Genomic DNA, 26,590 nt, shown 5'->3' with positions numbered 1-26,590 from the left:
TTCTAAAAAACTATATCGTATTTATCGTGGGCCCTTTCACTTAGCGTACTTAACTTAAGACATAATATTGGACGTTTGAAGATTGGACAGGGCGAAACGGAAAGGCAAAAGGAAACAGAAACAGAAACTACAAAACATAGTCAGGAACAGAGGAAAAGAGAATCGAATCATTTTGCGACGTCTGTTGGATTGATTTGTATATGATGTAGGTTACTATATATTATATCTATGTATAGTATATATTTATGTATTCGAGGGCTGATTGATGGTTTGGACTTGGAGCGTTTGTAGTCAGAGTCAGTGGGGGGACTATTGGCTTATCTGGTGAAGAGCAGCGCCAGCAAGATGCCCACCAGGGCAAAGGAGGTGGCAGCCACATCCTCGGCTCCGGCATAGTACGCCTGGCCACAGGCCGGCGGGCACACGGGATGATCGTCTCGAACAGATTCACACGAGCCTCGGCCTCGCCAAAGCGATTGGTGGCCTTGCACACATAATCTCCGTACTGGCGCTTCTCGATGGTGATCACGCGCAGCGTCGAGTCGGTGTACTCGTCGGCGGTGGCAAAGTGCGAGATGCTGTAGTGCTGGTTGTTGGCCAGCTGGATGTCATCCTTGGTCCAGACAATGGCCGGCGGTGGGTAGGCCTCGATGTGGCACTCCAGATCCATGTCATACTGCAGCGCCTGGCCGAGACGGGGCCGTGGCACGGTGATTACTGGCGAAAACTCCACCTCAATGTTGATGTTGCGGCGATCTCCCCTGCTGACCCCGTTGTCGGCCACACAGTAGTAGGTGCCTCGGTCTTCCTTCTTCACCGACTTGATGCGCAGTATGTTGCCCACATAGGTGGCACTATCTGGAATGGATCAAAGACAACAGAGAGGCGATCATGAGTAAGGTTTAGAAATCTGTTATATTGCATATTTATATATCTCTTTCAGCGGGCGCGTTCAAGTGAGAACAAGCCACGATTAGTGCATGTATTAATGAAGCGGCTCTAAGCGGGTCGGGCCTCAGCCTTTTGTGTTTGTGCAGTAAAAATAGAGTCAAAAATCTGATTTTAATGAGTCAGCCGGGGGCACATCCGTTAGCACTTTGTGTGTGGGTGACCTTTTCCCTGCCCTTAACGCTCCTCCCGCTTCCCACTCCCCACTCCCGTCTCCGCCATTCGCTCCACTAACAATGGCAACGTTAATGACCTCTAACAAGTAAACCATTTTGTTGCTGGCGTGCCTATGACTCTGCTGCTGTTAGCTTCGGCTTCTGCTTGTTTTTGCTGCCAACTAATTTTGAAAAACGTAGAGCAAGGCTGCACTTAGGCATAAGTGCACCAAAGGATAGCACGAGAGGGGCCTGGTGGAGAGTGGAGGGTGGAGGGTGGTGAGGCGCCTGCATTGCAACAAGCAACTGAAGCGTAAACGGGAATACGAATGGGAATAGGAATTGCTGTGCGAGAGGTTCGCTCAGCCTCAGTGTTGGCTGGGCTCATAACCGGAAGTTGGCTCAGCGCAAAGAGAGAGAGAGATGCAGATACAGAGGGAGAGCAACGAGTCCAACGAGCCCAGGGATCTCCCAGCCCCCTCTCAACCGCACAGAGAGATGTACGATTGCTCGTAGATGGTATTCATATGTGTCTGTGGCTGTGGCTGCTCTTCAAACATTTGCCAAAACAATTCAGGCTCAAACAATTGACACAAACTACACAGAAAGTCCGGGGAGGGGCTGCATAGTAGCAGGAGAGAGACAGAGAGAGAGCATTGACCAAAACTCCAGAATGCCCTGGAAATATTGTATGTTTCATGCGAATTGCATTCCAAATGCGGGCAAAGGGATTGAGCGGGGGAAAGGGCGGCATGCCTACTCGACTGAAACATTTCAAATTAATTGCGCCTGGGAATCGAAGTAACACATTTCATTAAAATTGGATTGACAGCCTGTCCCCGACTCCCTATACCTCTCCCTCCCTCCCTCCTCCTGCCACCGTAGCCATAGTAATCGACAAGGCAATGGGTTAAGCCGGCCTCCTCACAATTGCAGCAAATTGAACGAACGAAGTTCTTCTGCTGGCGCGGGCAACATCGTCATGCGGTCATTGGAGGAAACAACGCAACAAACTCATTTCAATATTAGAAAAACACACACATGTCATGGCATGGCAGAAATCCCTTGAAGACTCCAGAGAGCGACGCAGTCATGGGCTTTGTTTAATTAGTCCAATGGAGCAGCAGCAGCATGACCAGAAAGCATTTTTCGCCCCCCATTGGACACAAGCCCAAAACAAACACTCCATCAATATAGTAGCGTGTCGAATGTGGGATAGAAATGGCTATCAAGTGCCCCATTTCCAGGGGATCACACTGGCCCTTGGAAGAGAGGCAGTAGCCAAAGGGAGCTCCAGGATCTAGTAGTGAAATCTTGTGGATGGAATAGTAAGTATCTATCGGGGATGTTTAATTATGATCCAAATAAGGAGAGTCACAAAAATGCGTAATGCAAGTGATGTTTATGTTCCCATAAAAAGCACAACAAAGTGCGAGCCGTAAAAGATAATTTTTCCCTCTGGCAAACAAATGAAATTTGTTGCGTTTGTAATTAACGAGCGTTTACTGTGGCTGCCAATGGGCTGTCATGTCATGTGTACTCGGCTAGGCCCAAAACAGGTTCTTTTCTATCGCTCTATCCCAGTTGCTGTTTCTGTTTCTCTTTCTGTTTCTGCTGCTGTTTTCTGACTCGCAGCGAACTTTAAGTGCAGCAGCGTGACTCTGGGCCTGGTCTTGGTCTAGGCCTCGGCCTAAGCCTAGGCCAAAAGCGCAGCTGCAGTGGCAAATGCTTGGAGTTCAACGGGGAAGGGCTGGGGGGGACCGCACTCAAAATGACAAATGTGTAAGCATAGAAAAGAGTTTTGAGTTTTTCGACTGTTTTTTGTTTTATTTTGTTCCATTATTATACGAGTAATTGCTTTGATGGACGCCCGCGTGTCTGCTGGAGCACGAAATGACATGCGAGTCAGGTGTGGAGGCTTTCCAGAGCTTCCCAGAACATTTGTCGCCTGTAAACCGTTTTACCGTTAGCATGTAAACTATATTTCCCTCCTTCCCCCTCGTTCTTGGGCTTTGGGGCTGTGCAGACGCGTAATTGGGGCGTGTCAGAAAGTGGCTAATACTTAATTGCTAATTAGTTATGCGACAGAAGAGAGATCGCAGGGAACGCTAGAGAGAGAGAGAGAAAGGAGAGTGCACAGATGGCTCTTTCTTGAGAGTGAAGAATTTCCGAGTCTGTTTATAAGTAAACCCCATATAAATGCTCTCCGAATTGACTCCAGATCTGGTTCATTCTGAAGGGTCAAATGGATCGTATAGTATAGCAGAAAGTCATTGAAACGGAACACCCCTCACGAATAGGAAATGTGATTCAGGAATCGAAAAACATTGTAATGGCATCTAATTACAAACGAGACTCATATATCACTTGACTTCCAAACAAGAGCCAGGCAAGGGTTGGCAGACTGTACCTTCAGGAATCGAAAAACATTGTAATGGCATCTAATTACAAACGAGACTCATATATCACTTGACTTCTAAACAAGAGCCAGGCAAGGGTTGGCAGACTGTACCTCTGGCTGATCCGTTCTGTTTGCTCCCAAAAACCAAACATTAAATATTGACAAATTATGAAGAAAATTTCTGTACAATCAAACTAATGAGAGAGTGATGTTGTAAGGACCAATTAAAGCGAACAGAACGAAAGCGAACCAAAACAGAACCGGAAACACACAGATCTGTGGAGTCTGCAGAGTACATATCATATCCACAATCAAGCACCATCCATCATCCATAATACAGAATCTTGGCTGTGTGTGTGGAGTAATTTCAGTTACTAATGAGAGAATTAAAAACACTTTGCCCGACAGGATGACGCGGTGCCTCGCTTCAGGGGCGGAGTGCGAGTGCACTCTCTGGCAACTAATGAAAGGAAAACAGAAACAGAAAGGAAACGAGGGGGAACGTTGTGAGTTGCTGCGGACACCGCAACTCTACAGTTATACCCGATACTAAGTCAGTATGGCTCTCCTCCGGCAGACGCCGCTAATATTAAACGACACGACAAAGAGTGCGTGCGAGAGAGACAGAAAATGAGTGTAAGCGTGACGTCACGCGCTGCGTAGCCACTGCAAATTGATTTGTTTCCTTTGGCTATAAAAATGATCTGATCTGATCCAGATTCAGCAATCAGATAGATATGGTCGTTATCTATGATTCTGCGTTTTTAGTTTTCTCGAATCTGCAATATTGTGGATGCAACAGATTTTCGTCCTTTGTGTGGGCGGAAGGGGGTGGGGCGAAATTTTGAGATATACGTTTTATTGTGAGATCTAACAGGAGTGCGGATACAAAATTTGGTTACTCTAGCGTTAATAGTCTTTGAGATTTGTGAAAATCCCCAGATTTTCATCCTTTGCGGGGGCGGAAGGGGGTGTGGCGAAATTTTGAAACAAACTCGTCTCGGTCCGATATATTAGGAGTGTGGATACCAAATTTGGTTGCTCTAGCTTTTGTAGTCTCTGAGATCTAGGCGCTAATGTTTTACTCTAAGCAAAGCCGCCTATGCTACGTGTGTGTTAGAGAGAGACAGGGCGAGAAAAAATGAAATTGTTTTCTTGATGCTGGCTATAATAATAATACGATCCAATTCAGATTCTGCAGTCTAAAAGATATGGTCATTCTCTACGATTCTACGTTTTTGGTTTTCTCATATCTTTAAAATTGTGGATGCCACAGATTTTCATCCTTTGTGGGGGCGGAAGTGGGCGGGGCGAACTTTTGAAATATTTTTGTAGCAGTGACATATCACAGAAGTCTGGATCCAAAACATCGTTGCTCTAGCTCTTATAGTCTTTGAGCACTAGGCGCTGAAGGGGACGGACAGACGGACAGACGGACAGACAGACAGACAGACAGGGCTCTTGATGCTGGCTATAATAATAATACGATCCAATTCAGATTCCGCAGTCTTAAAGATATGGTCATTCTCTACAATTCTACGTTTTTGGTTTTCTCATATCTTTAAAATTGTGGATGCCACAGATTTTCATCCTTTGTGACATATCACAGAAGTCTGGATCCAAAACATCGTTGCTCTAGCTCTTATAGTCTTTGAGCACTAGGCGCTTAAGGGGACGGACAGACGGACAGACGGACGGACGGACAGACGGACAGACGGACAGACAGACAGACAGACAGGGCTCAATCGACTCGGCTATTGATGCTGATCAAGCATATATATACTTTATGGGGTCGGAAACGATTCCTTCTGGACGTTACACACATTCACTTTTACCACAAATCTAATATACCCCAATACTCATTTTGAGTATCGGGTATAAAAACAGAGACAGAGACAGACCCCGAAGAGTCGAGCGGCTCAGAGTAATGAAAAATCAGACAGGCAGAGAGAGGAGTAACCATTTGTTTTGGACCAGGCCTGGGCAGGAACCGAACCTGTCTGGGACTATCTCCGCCTGCCATCAAACAAAATGAAAACAACGTTGGTAACACCCCTGCCACCATCCCAGGCCTAGTCTCTCCCCTAGGCAAACAGCCAGAGATAAATTGTCAGTTAGAGGCAAACGAAAACAAGGCCCAAAGAAAATGAAAATTGTGCAAAGTGCAAAGGCAAAGGCAAAGGTAGCGGCAAAGGTAAAGGTGAGAAGTGATGCAGACAAAGTGCAGGCAGGTACATATCTGGAGCTAGAATGGTATGGTCTGGTCTGGTTCTGAAAGGATCCCAGCCATAACCGGGAACGCAGCGATAACTCTCGAAAAGCCAGCCCAAGAGGAAACGGAAAATGCATTGAAAACCCTGACAGGGTTGCACCTAACTGTGGCAGGAGTGGACGAAGGTGGGTGCTCTGTAGCTGTTTGTGCGCTGGGTCCGGGTCTGTGGCCCGTCAACGGTTAAATGCGTCAGCGTTATGAGGCGGGCGCGCTCGCTTGGAAAAGGTCACAAGTTCGGTGGAAAGGGTTACTCGATTGCCGCCACCGTTTCTAATGGTCTTAAACTATTCGGAAGCCGGCTGCCGCCGTGAACGCCATTTTGTCAGCAGGAAACCACCACCGAGGCATCCTGGAAGTGGAAATCGAATTTGGCATGCAAAAAAGTATGTGTACCAATCAGAGGGCAGGGCCAGACACCATGAGGGAAACAAGCGACACGGCAGTCAAAACAACAACTAAGTGGGGAAAAAAATAAAACATTGATGCAACCGCTTTCCCTTTCCCCATCCCCGAGCGGTGTTGTTTTTTTTTTTTTTGGGGAGTGCTGAGCGGTTGAGGGGTGTGCCGGTCTCGGCCCGTCTGGGCCTGCAGCCATATTTGAATTTTCCTTTTTCCCATTTCAATTTCCTGCTATTTGGCAAGGAAAGCGCAGGAAAAGCACCAGACAGAACCTTCTTCTTCGACCTCAACTTGAAATGTCAACAGATTCTGAGGAACAGTTGCCAGAACCGAGCCGCGTGGAAATTATGAATGTTAATGCGAGTTGGGCCGTCAGCCATTGGGTGCTACAGGGGGACAAACGGATGACGGGTCGGCTCGCACAACTGTGAACTCGGCGCGGGCCCAGCCGCTCCGGTTAGTAATACCCGGTGCGGTCTGCGTCTCACACCCCCCCCTAGGACACAGAGGGTTGCGAGCGAACCGTCACCCGCCGTAACTGTGCACACCGGTGGAAGTGCGACTATACTCTCCCCGTGAGGGCGGCTGGAAACAGGTCCTAGCACGGTCATGTCTCTGCTAGGATGCTGGCGAATGGTAGTCGGGCGGAGAGAAGAAAACTCTCAGTGAAATTACCCCAATCCAAGGTGACACTGTTATATGCCGAGGGATGCATGGCCGGGGGGTGCCCGGTCGCTAATATGCGGACTCTGGATACCTGCCGACCTCCAGTTTAAATCAGGCTTCCCGGGGCAAGCGGGCTATGCCTCGGGTGACCAACCCCTTCCCGCCTAACAAAAATGCCAAACATATCAAAAATACCAAATAAAAACACCGCAAAGGAGCTCGGTACTCCTCTTAAAGTACCGGAGGGACAAGCCAATCCCTCTGCACCAGCGCCTGGGAAACCGGGTCCAAAGAAGACGGGGAAGGAGACTGAGTCGGTCCACCGTCTTCAGGCAGCAGCCGCAGCGAGGGGGGCCCGAAAAGCCAATCGGGTCCTTCCAAGTCGGGTGGCTCCAAGGGCGAAGCGGATACCGGGGGGGCTGCCAAGCAGAGCGTAATCGCGGCTGGTAAGCGCACCGGGACCGAAGAACCCATGGGAGCCCCGGCGGGCAGCGTCTCTGCACCAGGACAGGAAACGAGCGGCTTTCATCCTGTCCAACGAAGACCCGAACTTCAAGGCGTCAGCCGAAGGAAAGGAGCAGAGGCTGTGGGCCTGCTCAATCCTTCCACTGTTCCAGCCAGCCAAAGCCGGAAAGGGCGCAGCCAAGGCCGCCAACAAGCGGCAACGCTCAGCGGAGGACCCGCAAATCAGCCAGGCCAAGCCCAGCAAGCCAAGCGGGTGAAGACCCACCTCACGAACCGGTCGTTCGCTGAGGTGGCGAGGGGCAGGACCCTGATCGGTGTCCTGGACAGGGGCGCCGAGGACGGCCATGTCCCTCGCGATAAGTGGCACCTGGTGGAGAACGAGCTCCAGAACCGGTTCCTACTGGAACTGGAGGAGAACGGCGGACCACCGCCAAAGTGTGAGGACGCAGGGTGGCATCAAGGCAAGGTGAAAGCCATCGCCTACCAAGACGCTCGCTCTGCGGCTCTCTACATAAAGGCGGTGGCGGCCCTAAAAGAGGTCTATCTTCAGAGGCGCCAGATTATCCTCGTCCTAAATGAGGAATCCATTGATCTCCTCGCAAAGTCGGACGGTGTAGTGGATTATGGCTACAAGAAGGTCACCATATCCACTTACAAGTCCGATCGCAAGGGCAGGCAAGCGGAGGTCGAGCCAGACCCGGAGCTGCCGGAGATCCCAAAAGAGGGGGCCTCGTGCGAGGAAGACAACCCGGCGTCGGATGCGGCGTCCATGAGGTCGGACGATATCTTGGACGACTACGCGTTCGACGAGAGCGACCTAGCCAGAGGTCTCAGCCACATCGTTGTCGGGGAGGAGCCGGAGTCCCCTGACAGCGATCTAGAAGCAACAATGGTGGAGGCGAGCCTCAGGAATGTCGTTGACGCTCCTGCAGATAAACCTCCACCATTGTAAGGCAGCATGCGCTGCTCTACTGCTCCACCTGGCCAAGGGTGGAGCCGACATAGTCCTCATTCAGGAGCCCTGGATCCTCGGAAACAGGGTCTCCGGTCTGAGGACTTCTGACTACAAGCTATATGTAGCTGAAACCGCAGGTAAAATTCGTACCTGCATTCTTGCAAAAAGAGAGTTGCACCTATTTTTGCTCCCAAATTTCAGCAATGAAGACCACACCGCAGTGAGCCTCGAAGGCCAGGAGCGCTCACTGAGGATCTGCTCCGCATACATGGGGCATGAACAACCAGACCCCCTCCACACGCGCCTCTCCGGGCTCTAATCGCAGACTGCTCGGCCAAGGACATCGGCCTAATTGTGGGGTGCGATGCCAATGCACATCACTGTCAGTGGGGAAGCACTGACACAAACGAAAGGGGTGAGTACCTTTTCAGTTACTTACTGACCACTCAGATGGTCTTACTAAACCGGGGTAGTGATCCCACCTTTATCATTAAAAACCGCAAGGAGGTCCTGGACCTCACGCTTGCCTCTCATGAGATACAGCGTAACATTGTATCCTGGAGGGTCCTGGAAGAGCACTCCTTCTCGGACCACAGGTACGTGGAAACTGTCTTCTCCTTCTCAGTACCGAAGCCAGTCCGATTCCGAAACATCAGGCGGACAAACTGGACTCGGTACTCTGATTACCTCAGTCGTGTTCTCCCTGAGCCCCCATCTGAGGAGGAGTTCTCCACGCAGGCCACGACTCGTCTTCTTAAGATCTTTACCGACGCCTGCAATAAGGCGCTCGACAAAGCATGCCCCTCTGGCAAGAACAGAGGCCGGAAGAAACCTGAATGGTGGAATCCGAAACTGGGTGAACTCCGGAAAGCCTCCCGGAGACTCTTCAATAAAGCTAAGGCTGAAAACGTTGAGCAAAACTGGGCCGAATACAAGGCCAGTCTGTCAACCTACAACAAAGAACTTAGAAAAGCCAAACGCGCCTCCTGGCGTAAGTTCTGCAGCGAAATCGAGAGTAACTCAGAAGCCTCACGCTTGCGCAGAGTTCTCTCGAAGACAACACCCACCCTGGGCTACTTGAAGAACACCGACCAGTCGTGGACTACGTCCAGCGAGGAGTCGCTAAATCTTCTCCTAAATACCCACTTCCCTGGCTGCGATGAAAACAGACCCAACTACCTCGCGCCTCCTTCTGTCGCCTCAAATGCCATCTTGGGACTGCTAAGCCAGGAGAACATTTCCTGGGCGATCAGAAGCTTTAAACCCTACAAGTCCGCGGGGCCAGACGGCATTTTCCCTGCCCAACTGATTCACGCGGGACATAAAGCCATTAACTGGCTCAAAATAATTTACGAGGGAATCTTCTCCCACGGGTGCATTCCTGACACCTGGCTTCAGACCAAAGTCGTATTTATACCCAAGGCAGGCAAGCCCTCGCACACTGCCCCAAAAGATTTCAGACCCATAAGTCTATCGTCTTTTCTTCTAAAGGCGATGGAGCGGCTCCTGGGCCTGCATCTAACGGCGTGCATTCCGTCCAGTCTGATCTCAGACTCCCAGCATGCCTATCGGAAGGGAAGATCCACCGAAACGGCCCTACACTCGATCACATCGATCATCGAAGCATCCCTTAATTTTAAGGAGTACACCCTAGTAGCCTTCCTCGACATAGAAGGCGCCTTTAACAACATCCTTCCGACCGCCATCACGGGCGCACTGACGGATCTGGGCGTTGACTCCAGGACGGTGAGCCTGATCGATCAGATGCTACAATGCAGGACGGTTGAGGCATCACTGGGGACGTCAACGTGTACCAGATTTGTCAGCAGAGGCACACCGCAGGGCGGAGTCCTCTCGCCCCTCCTATGGAACGTGGCAGTGAACACACTGCTGCGGGAGATAGAGGGGGGTGGCTGCCGTGTGGTGGCGTACGCGGACGATGTTGCCATAGCATTCTCCGGAAAATTTCCGCAGACATTGTGTGAGTGCATGACAAGTACTCTCACGAAAATGTCGAAATGGGCAGCCAAATGCGGGTTAGGCGTCAACCCGTCTAAAACGGAACTGGTGCTTTTCACTAGGAAGTACAAAGTTCCGGTACTGATTCCCCAAGACTATGTGGGGAAACGCTAGTCTTCAGCAACAACGCCAAGTATCTTGGCCTAATCCTCGATAGAAAGCTCGATTGGAAATTGAGCATAGAGGATAGAGTAAAGAAGGCCACAGTGGCCCTCTATACTTGCAGGAAAGCCATCGGACTAAAATGGGGAATGACCCCCTATATAGTTCGGTGGCTCTACACCGCCATCATACGACCAATCATGCTCTATGGAGTGGTGGTATGGTGGCCATCCTTGGACAGAAGGACATGCCTCAATAAACTCAGCAGAGTTCAACGCATGGCAGAGCTATGCATAACTGGCGGGCTACGCACTACTCCAGGGGAAGCCCTGGATACTGTGCTGGACCTCCTCCCTGTGGATCTCATGGGAAAGAAGGTGGCAACACTTTCCGCCCTCAGAATGAGAGAAGCCAGACTGTGGAAAGCATCCGCGGTTGGGCACTCGGGAATCCTGATGAGACTCCCGCAATTACCAGAGAGGACAGATTACTGTATCCCCAGTGATCACCTCTCGACGCCCTTCCAGGTATCAATCCCATCTAGGGAGGACTGGGAGATGGGTGAACCAGGACCTGCAAATGCGGTCCACTTCTACACTGATGGCTCAAAGCTAGACGGCCGCGTGGGAGGCGGAGTCTACTGCAGCGAGCTGAACATCAGTCATTGCTTCAGGCTCCCGGATCACTGTAGTGTGTTCCAAGCGGAGGTTGAAGCCATCAAGGAGGCCATTTCGATCGTCTCCAAATTACTTCTAGATACGCACTTAGTGTGCGTCTTCTCGGACAGCCAAGCAGCTATCAAAGCTCTAGGCTCAATATCGTCGAACTCAGCGACTGTAAATGACTGCCGCAGGTCTCTGCACGAGATCGCAGAGCAGTTAGATCTCTTCCTTATATGGGTCCCCGGCCACAGGGACATCGAGGGGAATGACGCCGCCGACGAGCTAGCCAGGCAGGGTACTACGATTCCTCTCCTACCGGAGAGGGAGCAAGTAGCGATGCCCTTGGCTACGTGCAGGATCCTAACGCACGAATTGTTCGAGCAAAATGCCAATAGGAGATGGCAGCAAACCGTTTCCTGTAAAGTCTCAAGATTGAAATGGCCATATCGATCGAAGAAGCGCTCAGCAGAGCTGTATAAACTCAGCAGAGCACAGTGCTCTGCAGTTACTAGAGCCATTACGGGACACTGGCAGATCGGCACTCACGCCTCTAGACTGTCAATCCCTCATAACGACTTCTGCAGGAGTTGTCGCGACGAGGAGGAGGAGGAATCGGTCCCCCACTTCTTCTGCCACTGCCCAGCCCTTGGAAATCGTCGTCTTCGAATTCTCGGGGCCGCTTTCCTCACGGACATTTCGGACCTGTCCGTAATTAAACCAGGGACCTTGTCCAAATACATCCAAGCCACCGGATGGGACTGCCCTTAACCTGCAGTAGTATGCTCTCACGGTTCGGGCAACGCGAAGGGGCACATGCCCATGCGGCAACACAAAGGACCTTTTATAGGTCCAAGTGAGCTTGGGGGCGGGAGGCTCTTATCCCCCCCCTCCCGGCTACCGCCTTAACCTAACCTAACCTAATGCGAGTTGTGACGCGTGTGACTCATCGCCATAATCCAGTGGCAGAACGGGTGCGCTTTTAATGACGCTTCGCCCACTGCATAGCACACTCACAAAGCGCCAGGCACAAACCCTAGTGTACACCCGCACCCGCACCCAACCTAACCCATTCCAGACCAATCCAATCCAAACCGATCCGATCCATCATAGCTCTGGGCGAGTCACAGATGGGTCATGTCTCTCGTTCCCACACACACACACCTCTCAGTTCTGTGCCCTGCGTATGGCCTGGCAAAAATCCAATTAAAAAGTGCACACAATGTTTTTTCCCAAATATGATTTTTACATTTCTTCTTTTTGTCGTAATAGGATTGACCAAATTTTTCCATTTCATTGACTTGATACTGATTTTTCCCAGCGTGATTTCATTAATTGGAGCACTCCGCTTCGGTTCTAATAGCTAAATTTATTTGGCAGGAAACAGGCTGTTTAGTAGTGTTGGGTAAACATCGTTCAATTTACTGAATAAGTTCGTTCGTTCATTTTTATGCAGTGAACTAAGTCGTTCTTTTAGTTCGTTCCTTTTTGTTCATCTTTTTCGTTCTTTTTCGTTCATCGTTCTTTTTTGTTCATCGTTCTTTTCCGTTCGTTCTTTTTTGTTCATCGTTCTTTTTTGTTCATCGTTCTTTTTTTTCATTGTCCCTTTAGTTCGTTCTTTTTTGTTCTTTGGCCTGTTTTGTTTATCGGTCCTTTTGTTCTTTGTTCAATTTTAAAGTCTCATATCTAGTTTTAAGCTTATATGTAAATAATGTACTACAATTCATTGACGTTTTAACTTCTTAAATTTATTTTAATTCGTACTTAGTACTTGATATCGCTAGGACACAACCAACAGTTTCAATTAAGTGTCTCGTTTTCCATTTTTTATGTTTTAGAAGTCGGGGCTGAAAAACAATAATCAATTTTACTTATGTTGTCCATTATAATTTTAAAACCTATAAAATACACACCATTTTTTAGTATTTCACATATTATTATGTAAAAACATAAGGCTTTCAACCTTATTGGGCGTCAAAAGCGTTCGTCTTTTGCGGACTATTTCTCCTGCTGCAGAAAATAGGCGCTCACATGGCACCGACGTGGCCACCAAACGAAGTCGTTTCAACGCATTTTCGTATAGTCGTGGATATACATTTTTTCGCTGCGTCCACCAGATCAAAGGGTCCTGCTTTCTATTGATGTTCTCTTCTGCTAGGTATTTATCTACCTCTCTAATGGCAGCAGCCGTGTTACAGCTTGGCTTTGTTATTTGGTTATACTGCTTGTCATACTCGTCCCAAATGCCACTTTTGGTTGGCGACGTTTTGACGGTTTCGATTTGTGATGACAGATCATCAGCAACATTATCAACCAATCCCGTTTGAGCGATCTTACATTGTAGAGCTGCAACTGTTTTTTCATAGCATTCATCGGACCTAAAACCCCGTTTTTTAAATCTTGGGTCTAGTATGGTGCTCTCTGCATACAAAATATTATTTTCCAAATCCCCAAAACGTACGGTCAACTGCTCTTAGAGTTTTTCTACGACTGCCCGTAGAAAATCATCTTTTGGAATAGCTTTGGCTATGGATTGATGCAGCAATGTGGCCATTATAATAACCTTTGATAAGGTGACATTTTTCTCTGCTGAAATTTCAGTTGTTATTTCAGAAAATGGCTTCAGCACTGGCAATACACGCACCGGTGTGGTGAGCGGGCAGTAGAATACCACCACAGCATGTCACAGCTTGTCGTATGAGGCGACTAAGAAGACACGGGGATGTTCTGCTCCCTCTAAAGAGCACTAAAGCAACTCGTAACCGCCGGCACAAGCCAGGTATCCCCCGGATAGGTCTAACACACTTGTGAAACACCTAGCTAATACGAGAAGGCGACTAAGACGGAGACCAGTAAAGTCTTAGGATAGGAACTGGACCCCCCTTTTTTTGGATTGATGACCCCAGGGCTGACGGAAGCCAGCATTCTAGCACTTTAGTACGCGGAATGAAACCCCGCCGAAATGGCTGCTAGGTTAATGCTGCTTCTGCCCCCGTCCCGTGAAAAATTGGCAAATCTCTAAGCCCGCTCCTTGTTCCGTAGCCATTAAATTGGACGTACAGGCTCAGTTGAGTCACTCCTGACTAGCGCGGATCCGGCTCTGAACTCCCGCCCCCATAAGGGCGGGAGTCAACCCTCGCATGGCCTCCCTGCTTGCATAGACAACCATGGGATCATAACGCGACTGTACAACAGACAAGGACAACGGCTTACGAGTTGGGACCCAACAAAATGAGCAAAAGTATCACACCCATAACGACGAACGACTCAGAAGGCTTCAATAAAAGCAAAAAAATGGCGAGAACGCCAACTGGTGAGCGGACCGACGCCCCGCTGCCGGCCCTCCCTGGCCCGGAGCAGCACCAAAAAGCTCAGGGCAGCACAGCGCTGCGCGATCTAGGACGAGAGATCACGCAGCTAGTGGAGATGCTCGAGGATGGCAAGAGGCGATCCATACACCAACCCATGCGGGACTCGATCGAGAGCATAAGGGTGCTGTATGAGCTGGTTGCTATCCAGCTGCACGACGAAGGAGCTAAGGCGGTGATCAGGACCCACCAGTCCTCTCAGACGTCACCGATTTTCAGACCTCTCCCGGAGCCTAAGAGGAAACAAGCTGCAGGTGCACCAACACCCCGGACAAAGAGGACCAAGGCAGCGGTCGAGGTCCAGACCACACCAGGAGTAGCAGTTGAAAAGAACGCCCACGCTGAAAGGGAGAGAAAGGAGCCGGAGGAGACCCCATTTCTGACGGTGACCAACCGGCGCAGAAGGAAGAGGCCGCAAAAGCCGACTGGAGCGCTCGCGGACAAGACGCGACCAGACGCCATCGTCATTGCCACCAAAGGTGAAAAGACCTATGCAGAGATACTGCGCAAGGTTAGGACGGACGAAACCCTGCGTGGACTCGGTGATGCGGTCGCCAGGATCAGGAGGACCCAAAAAGGAGAGCTACTTCTACAGCTCAACAAGTCGGGAGAGGAGACGGAGATGTTTAAAAGCCTGGTAGCCAATACGCTGAAGGAGCACGCAGAAGTCCGTAGCCTGTCGCACCGGGTGACCGTAGAGTGCAAGGACCTGGACGAAATAACCACCACGGAGGATATATGCGAGGCTCTGAGAAGCCAGGTGGAATTGGCGGAGCTGTCTGCGGATGACATCCAGCTGAGAAAGGCATACGGCGGAACCCAGACGGCCACAATCAGGCTGCCAGCGGAGAGCGCTCAAAAGGCTCTGAAAATTGGAGTCCTAAAAGTAGGCTGGGTAAGATGCAGACTGCGTGAGCGAATCAGCGTCACCAAATGCTTCAGATGTCTCGAGTTTGGGCATATGGCACGACAGTGCAGTAGCAAAGTAGATAGGTCCAAGCTGTGTAGAAGATGTGGAAAGGAGAACCACCTGGCAAAGGACTGTAGCCTGGAACCACAGTGCATGCTCTGCAAGGGAACGAGCGCAGACTGGAAGCACGTGGCCGGCAGCGGTAGATGCCCCCAGTTTAGGAACGCCCTGACTAAAAGATCAGCATGAGGTGTACTCAGCTGAACTTAAACCATTGCGAAGCTGCTCAGTCTCTCCTGAGACAAGCAGTCAGGGAGAGGAAGACCGAAGTCGTGCTCATCTGCGAGCCATTCAGGGCGATACCAGGAAGCGGTTGGACCAGCAGCAGTTGCGGCAAGGCGGCCATCTGGGCCGTACAAATCCAACCCCAGGAGATATGCGCAGCCAACGAAGGATTTGTTAGAGCGAGGCTTAGAGAGGTAACCTTCTATAGCTGCTATGCCCCGCCGAGCTGGGACCTAGCGCGCTTCCAAAGTATGCTAGCGCATATAGCGGAAGACGCGCGCGGAAGAGCCCCCGTAGTAATAGCGGGAGACTTTAATGCGTGGTCCGTAGAGTGGGGCAGTAAGGAAACCAACGCCAGAGGCACGTGTCTGCTCGAGGAATTTGCGTCCTTGGACGTAATACTCGCAAACGATGGCAGGAAGCTAACCTACTTCAAGGCGGGTCGAGGGTCCATTATCGACCTAACCCTCATGAGCGTCTCACTCCATAGGGGAGCTACGTGGAGAGTAAGCGAGGAGTTTACGTTCAGCGACCACCAGGCGATCCACTTCGAATGCGGAGCAGCAACGAAAAGACGGCTAGCCAAAATTACCGGACCTAAATGGAAGGGCGACCACCTGGATGTGGAAACCTTCACGGAATATCTGCGCAACGCCAGCTGGAGCCCTGCGCGAGAAACGGCAGAGGGCCTGGCTCAGAAACTGGCGAAGCTCATGGAGGAGGTATGTGATGTGGCAATGCCAAGAAGGAAGCCTTGCAAAAGAGGAGCGCCCTGCTACTGGTGGAATGCGGAGGTTAACCAGCTAAGGAAAGCCTGCCTACGAGCAAGACGGTGCTACCAGAGAGCACGAGGTCGGCCTGAGTTCGAAACCAGGGGAGAGGAACTCCGATCAGCGAAAAGAGCCCTTAAACGTGCCATAAAGAAGAGCAAGTCAGCCTGCTTCAGGCAGATATGCGAGGAGGCGGACGTCAACCCTTGGGGGACGGCATATAAGGTCGTCACCAAGAGGATAAGGAGCCAGTCAACACCGGAAGTGACCTGCCCGATCCTGCTTCGTAGCATCGTGGAGGCCCTATTCCCACAGCACCCGTATAGGGAGGAAAGCGTCTCGAGCCAAGACTCCGAGCTGTGGCAACAGATTTCTGTTGAGGAGGTGATAGCGGCTACCAGGAGAATTGGGGATAAAAAGGCACCAGGACCGGACGGTATCCCAAACAAGGCCACCAGACCAGAAGTATTTGTTGACACGTTCAACAAATGCCTACGGGAAGGAGTGTTTCCAGAGCAGTGGAAAGTGCAGCGGCTAATACTTCTACCCAAAGGAAATAAGTCCCCGGAGGAACCATCAGGATACCGCCCAATATGTTTGCTGGATACGGTCGGCAAAACCCTGGAGAGAATCGTCTACAACCGACTGCAAGTTGTGATCCAGGAGAAGGAGGCCTTATCGGAGTCCCAGTACGGATTCCGGAAGGCCAAATCAACGGTCGACGCCATCAAGGCAGTCACCGACATTGCATCCAGAGCGATCGAGGGAATAAGATGGAGATTTGGCACAAAGGAGTACTGCGCGGTGGTGACCCTGGATATCCGTAACGCGTTTAACTCAGCGAACTGGTCTCGGATAAACGAGGCGCTCGGGAGAATTGGAGTTCCCACCTACCTGCTTCGGATAATAGCCAGCTACCTGTCGGGTAGGGTACTGAGGTACGAGACGGAGGAGGGACCAAAGCTCTACAGGGTGACAGCCGGAGTTCCACAGGGATCAGTCTTAGGACCTCTACTGTGGAACATAATGTACGACGACGTCCTGAGACTCCAGCTCCCGCAGGGATGCACGCTTGTCGGTTTCGCTGACGATCTCGCCCTGGTCGTGGTAGCCAAAGAGCTCCGAGATGTCGAGGCGACGGCCAACGAGGCAATCCGGATCGTATCCAACTGGATGGAAAACGCGGGATTGGACCTGGCTGGCCACAAAACGGAGGCTGTACTCATCACGAGTCGGAAGAAGGTGGAGTACGCGACGTTTCGCGTGGGTAATGCGACTATTAAGTCGCAGGAGTCAATCCGGTACCTAGGCGTGATGCTGGATAACCGATTGAACTACCGGGCCCACATCGAGTACGTGAGTCAAAAAGCCTCCCGGATGCAGGCAGCACTCGCAAGGATGCTCCCCAATATTGGTGGACCCAAGGCAGGTCGTCGCATACTCCTGGCGAGAGTAGTGGCCTCGATCCTACTGTACGCTGCGCCGGTGTGGTCTTCAACCCTATCCGGCAACATGAGTCTAAGAAGAAAGATGTCAGTGCCATATCGGCTCTGCGCTCTTCGAGTAGTGTCTGGATATAGGACGGTGTCGGATAACGCAGCCCTGGTCCTCGCGGCCATGATACCGGTGGATATACTAGCGCTCGAGATGACGCATGTATATGAAGCGCGCGCAGGGATGCGAACTAATGCATCGCTAGAGACCATCCGTGCGTCGGAAAGGCGGGCGTCGATAGAAAAATGGCAGGCAAGATGGGACACGGCCACAAATGGACGGTGGACCCATAGACTAATCCCGGACATTGAGTCATGGATAGGGCGGAGAAGCGGAGAGATGAACTACCACCTCACCCAATTCCTGACGGGTCACGGAGGATACAGGAAGTATCTACATAGGTTCAAACACGAGGATACTCCCGAGTGTCCTGAGTGTTCGAATGAGAGCGAGGATCCGGAGCATGTGATCTACCACTGCACGAGGTACCGCTCAAGTGCAGAGTATTTCCCACGACCAGAGGAGCTAATGGCGTTCATGACGGAGTCCGACGAGAACTGGCAGCGCGTTAGCAACACCCTAATAGCCATCCAGAGCGATCTGAGAAGATGCGAAAGGGAGCGACGCGTAGAGGAGAGTGCCTAACGTAGGCAACCCATCCCCGCGAAGTAATACTTTGCGGTGATCCCGCGGGGAATGAGGTGTGCAGCTGTGCGTGGTGGTGAGTTTAGCTGGGAAGCCCCGAAGGGGTAGTCCAGTTCGTTGACTGGTACGGGCCGGTCGCGTCTCTTAGAGATTCTCACCCGCCGTGGCGTATCCATGGAAAAAAAAAAAAAAAAAAACGCACACACATATATCGAGCCTATAACAAGCTCTTGAGACATGTGAATGCACCCACTTTGGCGGGTAGCGCGCCTCAGACACTGCCTTCGCCTTGAAACCGCACACAGCGACATGGAGACACCCTCCCCAGTGACCCCCCACCCATCCCATCCCATAGAGAGAGAGAGCCACGTCCCAGGTCCACCACCCGAGAGACGACAGACTCTGTTGTTGACTTTTCAAAAGTGATTTTCTTCTTTCGAGTAGTACATTATAGCTACCCGAGTCATGCGGCCTGGCATGCCATTTATTGGATTACACTCAGCGCTCTCTCTCTCTCTCTCTCTCTCGCTCTCTCCCTCAACTCAATTGATGTTTGCTTCTTGTTTGGATTCTCTTTTGATGTTGCCGAGTGCAGACTGTACCGTAGTGGCCGCTTACAAAGCATAAATCATGGCATGAAAAGAAAACTATTAAAATAGCAATTACGCCAAAAAATGAAGGAGGAAGATTGTTGCACAATGTCCGTGTGTGCCGCCGAGTGCCTAAACAAATATTGACTAAGTACCACAGCAAACAATGCGATGGGATTGCCGATTGCAGAGGAGAGAGAGGAAAACGAAAGCCGTGTATCCTTTGTGAGTGTGATAAGGATTAACGAGGGGGAACGTTGTGAGTTGCTGCGGAGACCGCAACTCTACATTTATACCCGATACTTAGTCAGTATGGCTCTCCTCCGGCAGACGCCGCTAATATTAAACGACACGACAAAGAGTGCGTGCGAGAGAGACAGAAATCAGTCTGAGCGTGACGTCGGGCGCTGGGTAGCCACTGCAAATTGATTTCTTGCTTTTGGCTACAAAAATTATCCGATCTGATCCAGATTCAGCAATCTGATAGATATGGTCATTATCTATGATTTTGCGTTTTTAGTTTTCTCGAATGTGCAATATTGTGGATGCAACAGATTTTCGTCCTGTGTGGGGGCGGAAGGGGGTGGGGCGAAATTCTGAGACATACGTTTTATAGTGAGATCTAACAGAAGTGCGGATACCAAATTTGGTTACTCTAGCCTTAATAGTCTCTGAGATTTGTGGATGCCCCAGATTTTCGTCCTTTGCGGGGGCGGAAGGGGGTGTGGCGAAATTTGGACACGAAACGGTCAAGGTCCGATATCACAGGAGTGTGGATACCAAATTTGGTTGCTCTGGCTCTTATAGGTTCTGAGATCCTTGAACTCATATTTTGCAATTGGCAAAACCGACCATGAAACCTGTGTGTTAGAGAGAGACAGAGCGAGAAAGAATGAAATTGTTTTCTTGATTTTGGCTATAATCATTATACGATCTGGTTCAGATTTTGCACTGTAGAAGATATAGTCATCTTCTACGATTCTGCGTTTTATCGTATCTTTAAAAATGTGGATGCCACAGATTTTCGCCCTTTGTGGCAGAGACATATCACAGAAGTCTGGATCCAAAACATCGTTGCTCTAGCTCTTATAGTCTTTGAGCACTAGGCGCTGAAGGGGACGGACAGACGGACAGACGGACGGACGGACGGACGGACGGACGGACAGACGGACAGACAGACATGGCTCAATCGACTCGGCTATTGATGCTGATCAAGAATATATATACTTTATGGAGTCGGAAACGATTCCTTCTGGACGTTACACACATCCACTTTTACCACAAATCTAATATACCCCAATACTCATTTTGAGTATCGGGTATAAAAAGCCGGTCGCTCCGGTCGCTCCGAAGGTGAAACATGCAGCTAAAAGTGCTAAATAAATACAGGAATTGCCGCACAAAGAGCGCTACATGAATCGAAATGAATTCTATTTCTCTCACTTTTCCTCCTCCCCCTTCCCTTTCTCCTTTTTTTGGTGTGATAAGCTCTGGTGGTGGTGAGGGGAGGGTAGCGGAACGGACAAAATGGCTTCAGTCAGGCCCAAAAGAAAACTGGGACGATCGAGGCCTGAGAGACGAGACCAGTTCATAATAACTAACAATAACTAACAAGTTATTACCACTAAGGGCCACTGAGACATCTAAATCCCCGCCAAGACGATAGATCTCTAAAATATGCTCATTAAAAGCAGAATCTGGCATCTTTTACGGCCTGTAAAAGAGTGAGTACACTTTCCCTGGAACTGGAAATGCTTGCCTTAGTTGTTGTTGAATTTTTCGTAGTGTACGGTGGCGGACAGTGGATGCCCCATGTTGACCAGGTGGTCGTTGCCCCAGCAACCAACATTTATAAACAAGTTTTCCATGGCAGTACGTCATCAGCAGCGTTTATCGGTGTCGTTCTTGGTCTCGTTTCGCTGTACTTTGACTTTGCAACAAAGAGGATGCAGCAAGGCAATTGCGACTACAAATAGGAAGAGGAAACGGCAGAAGGGGACCTATAAAAACATGCCCATCGCCATCAAAGGACTCCCACTACCTCGCAAAAACCTAATTACTTGCAAATACTTTTCAAACTCATTCCCAGCTGCTGCCTCCGGCTTTTGAAGAATTTTTTTTCCATTATTCATTAAATGGGAATCTGGGCTGCACCAGTGTTGCCAGATTTTGAGCGCCAAAATAAGCTAGATTTTACAAAAATACAAGCTAGAACAAGCTAAAAATTGTAAAAAACAGGCTAAACGAGGGGGAACGTTGTGAGTTGCTGCGGACACCGCAACTCTACGGTTATACCCGATACTAAGTCAGTATGGCTCTCCTCCGGCAGACGCCGCTAATATTAAACGACACGACAAAGAGTGCGTGCGAGAGAGACAGAAAATCAGTCTGAGCGTGACGTCGGGCGCTGCGTAGCCACTGCAAATTGAGTATCGGGTATAAAAAGGCTAGATTTAAAGCTATAAGCATTTTGATAATTTTTCAAGCTGTTCCGCTTTCAAATAAGCTAGATCTAGCCTTAAATAAGCTAAATTGGCAACGCTGTTGGGCACACGCCCTGTTGAGATCTCGAGAAGAGCATCAATTGCGCATCGAAATGTTTAAGCGTAAATATTATTAAATTTAAGATTTGCACCCATCGGAAGGGACTACAGAGAGCGAGGGAGTGAGTGAAATTGCATTTGTATTTAAGGGCGCGATTGGAGTACTTGATAATGCTCACTTGAGTTTAATTCGCAATTTGCTTTACGACAATTTGCATAAAAGTTAATCAACAGCAGCAGAAGGGCGTCATAGAGGGACTGGGGACGGTCCGAACAGATCTTGCCAAGACTGGAATTAACGTAGAAGCTTCTGTATATATCACAGAACTCTCGCTGGATCACACATAATGGAACAATTAAAGTTAATTGAGCATGATCCGAGAATCTGCATCCCTCGATCAGATCCCAGATAAGTATCATCTGCTCACTTCCTGATCCGAAACTAAGCCAAACAATAACCCAATTTTCGACAGCTGTCTGCGATTGCGATTGCTATTTAGGCTTTAGCAAATTCAGCATTCTCTGCAGAAAACAAACTCCCTACGTGAGCAGTAGCTCAAGGTGAGGTTTATTATGGAAATACGAGTGTGATTTCGCTGGGGCAAGCACGAATTTGAATGGGATCCAGGTGCAAGTCGATGCAAATGTCTCTGTTTACTCATACTCTCTCTCTCTCCCTCCCCTTCTCTCTGTTTATCTCTGCCAAAGTGCTGTTTGGGTGTTCAATAAAAAACGGAGTATAGCCAATTGATTTGCATGGCAACGCACAAATTGGCATGCACTCCCGACTCTCGACGGAGTCCAGCCCAACACCCCGAAAACTGCTGGCAAAACGGAAATGGTTGATTAGGGGTTCCTCCGGTAAGGTCCCTGGGCGGGACGCTGGTACTGGGTACTGTGTACCCTTTTCGCCTGGGGGTTAGGGTTTTTAGACAAGGGATCGGATCGGATCGCTGCGGCTTGTTTGTTTGCACTTTACACAACACACACACACGCTTGTAATTTACATATATATTTTGTATTCTTCGATTGTATTCGCCGGCTATCAAAATAAAAACGAGGGGGAACGTTGTGAGTTGCTGCGGACACCGCAACTCTACAGTTATACCCGATACTAAGTCAGTATGGCTCTCCTCCGGCAGACGCCGCTAATATTGAACGACACGACAAAGAGTGCGTGCGAGAGAGACAGAAAATCAGTCTGAGCGTGACGTCGGGGGCTGCGTAGCCAGTGCAAATTGATTTGTTCCTTTTGGCTATAAAAATGATCTGATCTGATCCAGATTCAGCAATCTGATAGATATGGTCATTATCTATGATTCTGCGTTTTTAGTTTTCTCGAATCTGTAATATTGTGGATGAAACAGATTTTCGTCCTTTGTGGGGGCGGAAGGGGGTGGGGCGAAATTCTGAGATAAACGTTTTATAGTGACATCTTAAAGGAGTGTGTGTACCAAATTTGGTTACTCTAGCGTAAATAGTCTTTGAGATTTGTGAAAATCCCCAGATTTTCGTCCTTTGCGGGGGCGGAAGGGGGTGTGGCGAAATTTTGACACAAAATGGTCAAGGTCCGATATCACAGGAGTGTGGATACCAAATTTGGTTGCTCTGGCTCTTATAGGTTCTGAGATCCTTGAACTCATATTTTGCAATTGGCAAAACCGACCATGAAACCTGTGTGTTAGAGAGAGACAGAACGAGAAAGAATGAAATTGTTTTCTTGATTCTGGCTATAATAATTATACGATCTGGTTCAGATTTTGCACTCTATAAGATATAGTCATCTTCTACGATTCTGCGTTTTTAGTTTTCTCGTATCGTCGAAATTGTGGATGCCACAGATTTTCGCCCTTTGTGGGGGCGGAAGTGGGCGGGCAAAGTTTTGAAATATTTTTGTAGCAGAGACATATCACAGAAGTCTGGATCCAAAACATCGTTGCTCTCGCTCTTATAGTCTTTGAGCACTAGGCGCTGAAGGGGACGGACAGACGGACGCACGGACAGACGGACAGACAGACATGGCTCAATCGACTCGGCTATTGATGCTGATCAAGAATATATATACTTTATGGGGTCGGAAACGATTCCTTCTGGACGTTACACACATCCACTTTTACCACAAATCTAATATACCCCAATACTTATTTTGAGTATCGGGTATAATTATGTAGCCAGGCGAACACGGAAGGGCGCGGTGGGGCAGGGATGTGGGGTGGGGTGGGCATGGTCTGGCCAGGGGTGTGACAGGGACAGAAACCATGCTCTCAGGCTCTAGCATTGTTTGTTGTTTACTCTTTCTTTCATTCACGGTTCCCTGTTTTTTGCTGCACCGTGCCCCCTCCCCTGCTGCCCACCCATTGCCGAGAGCCGAGAGCAAAGCCTAGACCGTGTCTGATACGTACGTAAGAAACAGCCCTCCAGTGCAAAAAGCATTTGCACGGGCCGTTGTTCCCGATGTTTGCTTAAGCCCATACCTTTGCCCATTTGCCATGCCCAGGACCTAGGCCCGGGGACCATCAAACGTTCCGTGGAACGTTTTCAAGTTGCGGAAGCAATTGCGCGTGCTGAAGTTGTCGAATGTTTCAAAAACTCGGAATGTCAAATGGGAGCGGGAATGGGAGCGGGAATGGGAGCGGGAATGGGGGCGGGAGCGGGAACGGGAACGGGAATGTGCATGGAAATGGAAATGGGAATGCTGTATAAAGCACAAAAGGCAACAACTCCTCCAGTTCTCTTCAGAGCACGCCTTCTGCACTCGCATCTCTCCACCCTTGAAGTTCCTGGATGGATGACTGCATGGATCGCCTCGTTGGCGCATTTCAAAGCCTGGGTTTGTTTGCTTAAGCTCTTTAAATTAGAGCGTAAAAAAGTGTGAAACTCCACACAGAAACCTCCTGGCAAACACTGGACCCACCCTAGGCCTTTGATTTATGGGAACAGCAGGAAAAAGTTAACCCATTTCTGACTTGCCATCAAGCGTATCCACGTTATTGTGGTTCACTTTATTGCTTTCCAGGTCCATTTTTGAGCATGCTACTCCAGTATGGTATTGGATGCCCCACTCCCCAATTAAAGATTGCACTACTTCAGATACGACGCCCAACGAGCAGAGCACCGCAGTGTAGTGTGGTGTGGTGTAGGGTGTGCCCGGCCCACCATTTCTTTCCAGGTATAAGGCATTAAGTATCTATCGGATTAGTTACACTAATTGCTTTTTTGTTGCCGCTGCCGATGACGCTACGATCTTGTAAAGAAACCATTACGGAGGGTTCGGTGCGCAGGGTCATAGTTCAGGTAGAACAGCAGCTAGCACCTGTACGGGTTAACCTTGTACAAGAACGGTGCACTCTACCTGTGGACCAAATTATTCTATTAGCTTTTCCCTTCTTTTCGGGAAAGGAAAGGCTCTCTACAAGAAATACAAAGAAATGGAAAATACAAAGCATTTGGCACTTGTCCAGCCTGGAATTTCCAATGAAATTTCACAGTGTGTGAGCCAGTGTGCATGGCAATAAAATCAAGGGCGTAGAACTGGCACCGCTCCCTTAAAGAAACAATTGCGAAATATGGCCACCGAACAGGTTGCGCTGGGGTGGCTTGTGGGGGAGAAAGAAGGTGAAAGAAGACAGCAGGCAAACGGCAAACGGCATAATAGCAACAACTAAATAAACAAAGCTTGAGAGGTGACGCCTGAGTGAGTCACGGTCACTCTCACACACACACCTACACAAAAGCCCTCACACTCTCTCCCAACTATGGTCAAAGCGGGACAGACAGACAAGCAGCGAGAGAGGAGAGCGCCAGAACAGAGCACCCATCAAACGCTATGTTGTACATGTAATACATGTACATGGCATGGGTTAAACGCCCCACATCCCACATCACGCACGGAAAACGGTAAATAGTAATTTCGAAACATTGAAGTTTGTGGAAGAAAGACTCACCCGTTGGCAGAATGGCATTGTTCTCGCGACGCCATGTGATGGTCGGAGTCGGATAACCGCTGGCAAAGCACTCCATTTGGACCTCGCTGCCCTCGCTGGCCACAATCGATTGCGTGGAATTGTCGGAGATAACGGGCGGGCGGCGCACAGAGAGCTTGACTTCGGCGCTCACCTTGTGCACGGTGGAGATCACCACCTGACAGGTGTAGGTGCCAGCGTCCGTCTCCTGGATGTCCTTTATTTGCAGTTTGTAGGTGGAAGAGCTGGGATCGTAGCGCAGCGAGAAGCGCGAGTCTTTGATGACGAGCATGGTGCCCGTGGAGAGGAAGACCGGATCCGAGTCGGTCTTGAGGAAGAGTACATTGTACTCCTTGGCATACTGAGCGGAGCAGTCGAACTCGACAGTGCCGCCGATGTCCTTGATCTGCTCCTGTGTGATGTAGGAAATGGTTGGCGTCCTCTGCGCCTCTGCCTGCGTGGCGAGGAGGGCAAGTCCCAGCAAAAGGGAGCCAGCCAACGTGCTTCCCACGTTATTTACCATTTTGGGGCGCCACATATTATTGGGAAAACTGTTGATTAATTTGCCTGAGTTTCGCGTGCGCCAAATGTGAAAACGCGCCCAGCACCACACCCTACACAATCGAGAGCTGTTAATAACGCGCGAGCGGAGATGAGAGCGTGGGGAATGATTTCTTTGCTGAAGAAAAGACGGTCGCCAAGCTACGCTCCACGTAGAAGAGAGAAGCAAGAAAAGACGACTCCAAAATAACACAGGTAGTGCTGTTTCGCTTACTTGCACGGGCAAGAGCGGATGCTGTCTGCGAGAAACACTTGTCGGCTCGCTCTAAGCTGGTTTTGAGACTCTTTGGTCTCTCTCAGTGTCTCTTAACTGGTTGAGTATGTATGCATATGCATGTAAGCCGAGTTTGATCAACTAAATTACTTTTCACACACGACGCAAGAAACAACTGAACTCTGCGAATGGCGCGGGACGAATAAA

The 26,590-nt window shown here is 49.7% G+C and overlaps 1 pseudogene; it reads right to left on the bottom strand.

The window, feature by feature from the left end:
- Positions 1-222: 222 nt before the first annotated feature.
- LOC117192666 lies at positions 223-26,590 on the bottom strand (annotated as a pseudogene).

Source organism: Drosophila miranda, assembly GCF_003369915.1.
Source record: "Drosophila miranda strain MSH22 chromosome Y unlocalized genomic scaffold, D.miranda_PacBio2.1 Contig_Y2_pilon, whole genome shotgun sequence".
NCBI classification, from domain to species: Eukaryota; Metazoa; Arthropoda; class Insecta; order Diptera; family Drosophilidae; genus Drosophila; species Drosophila miranda.
The sequence above is the reverse complement of the archived record's forward strand: the minus strand, read 5'-3'. Positions and strand labels throughout refer to the sequence as shown.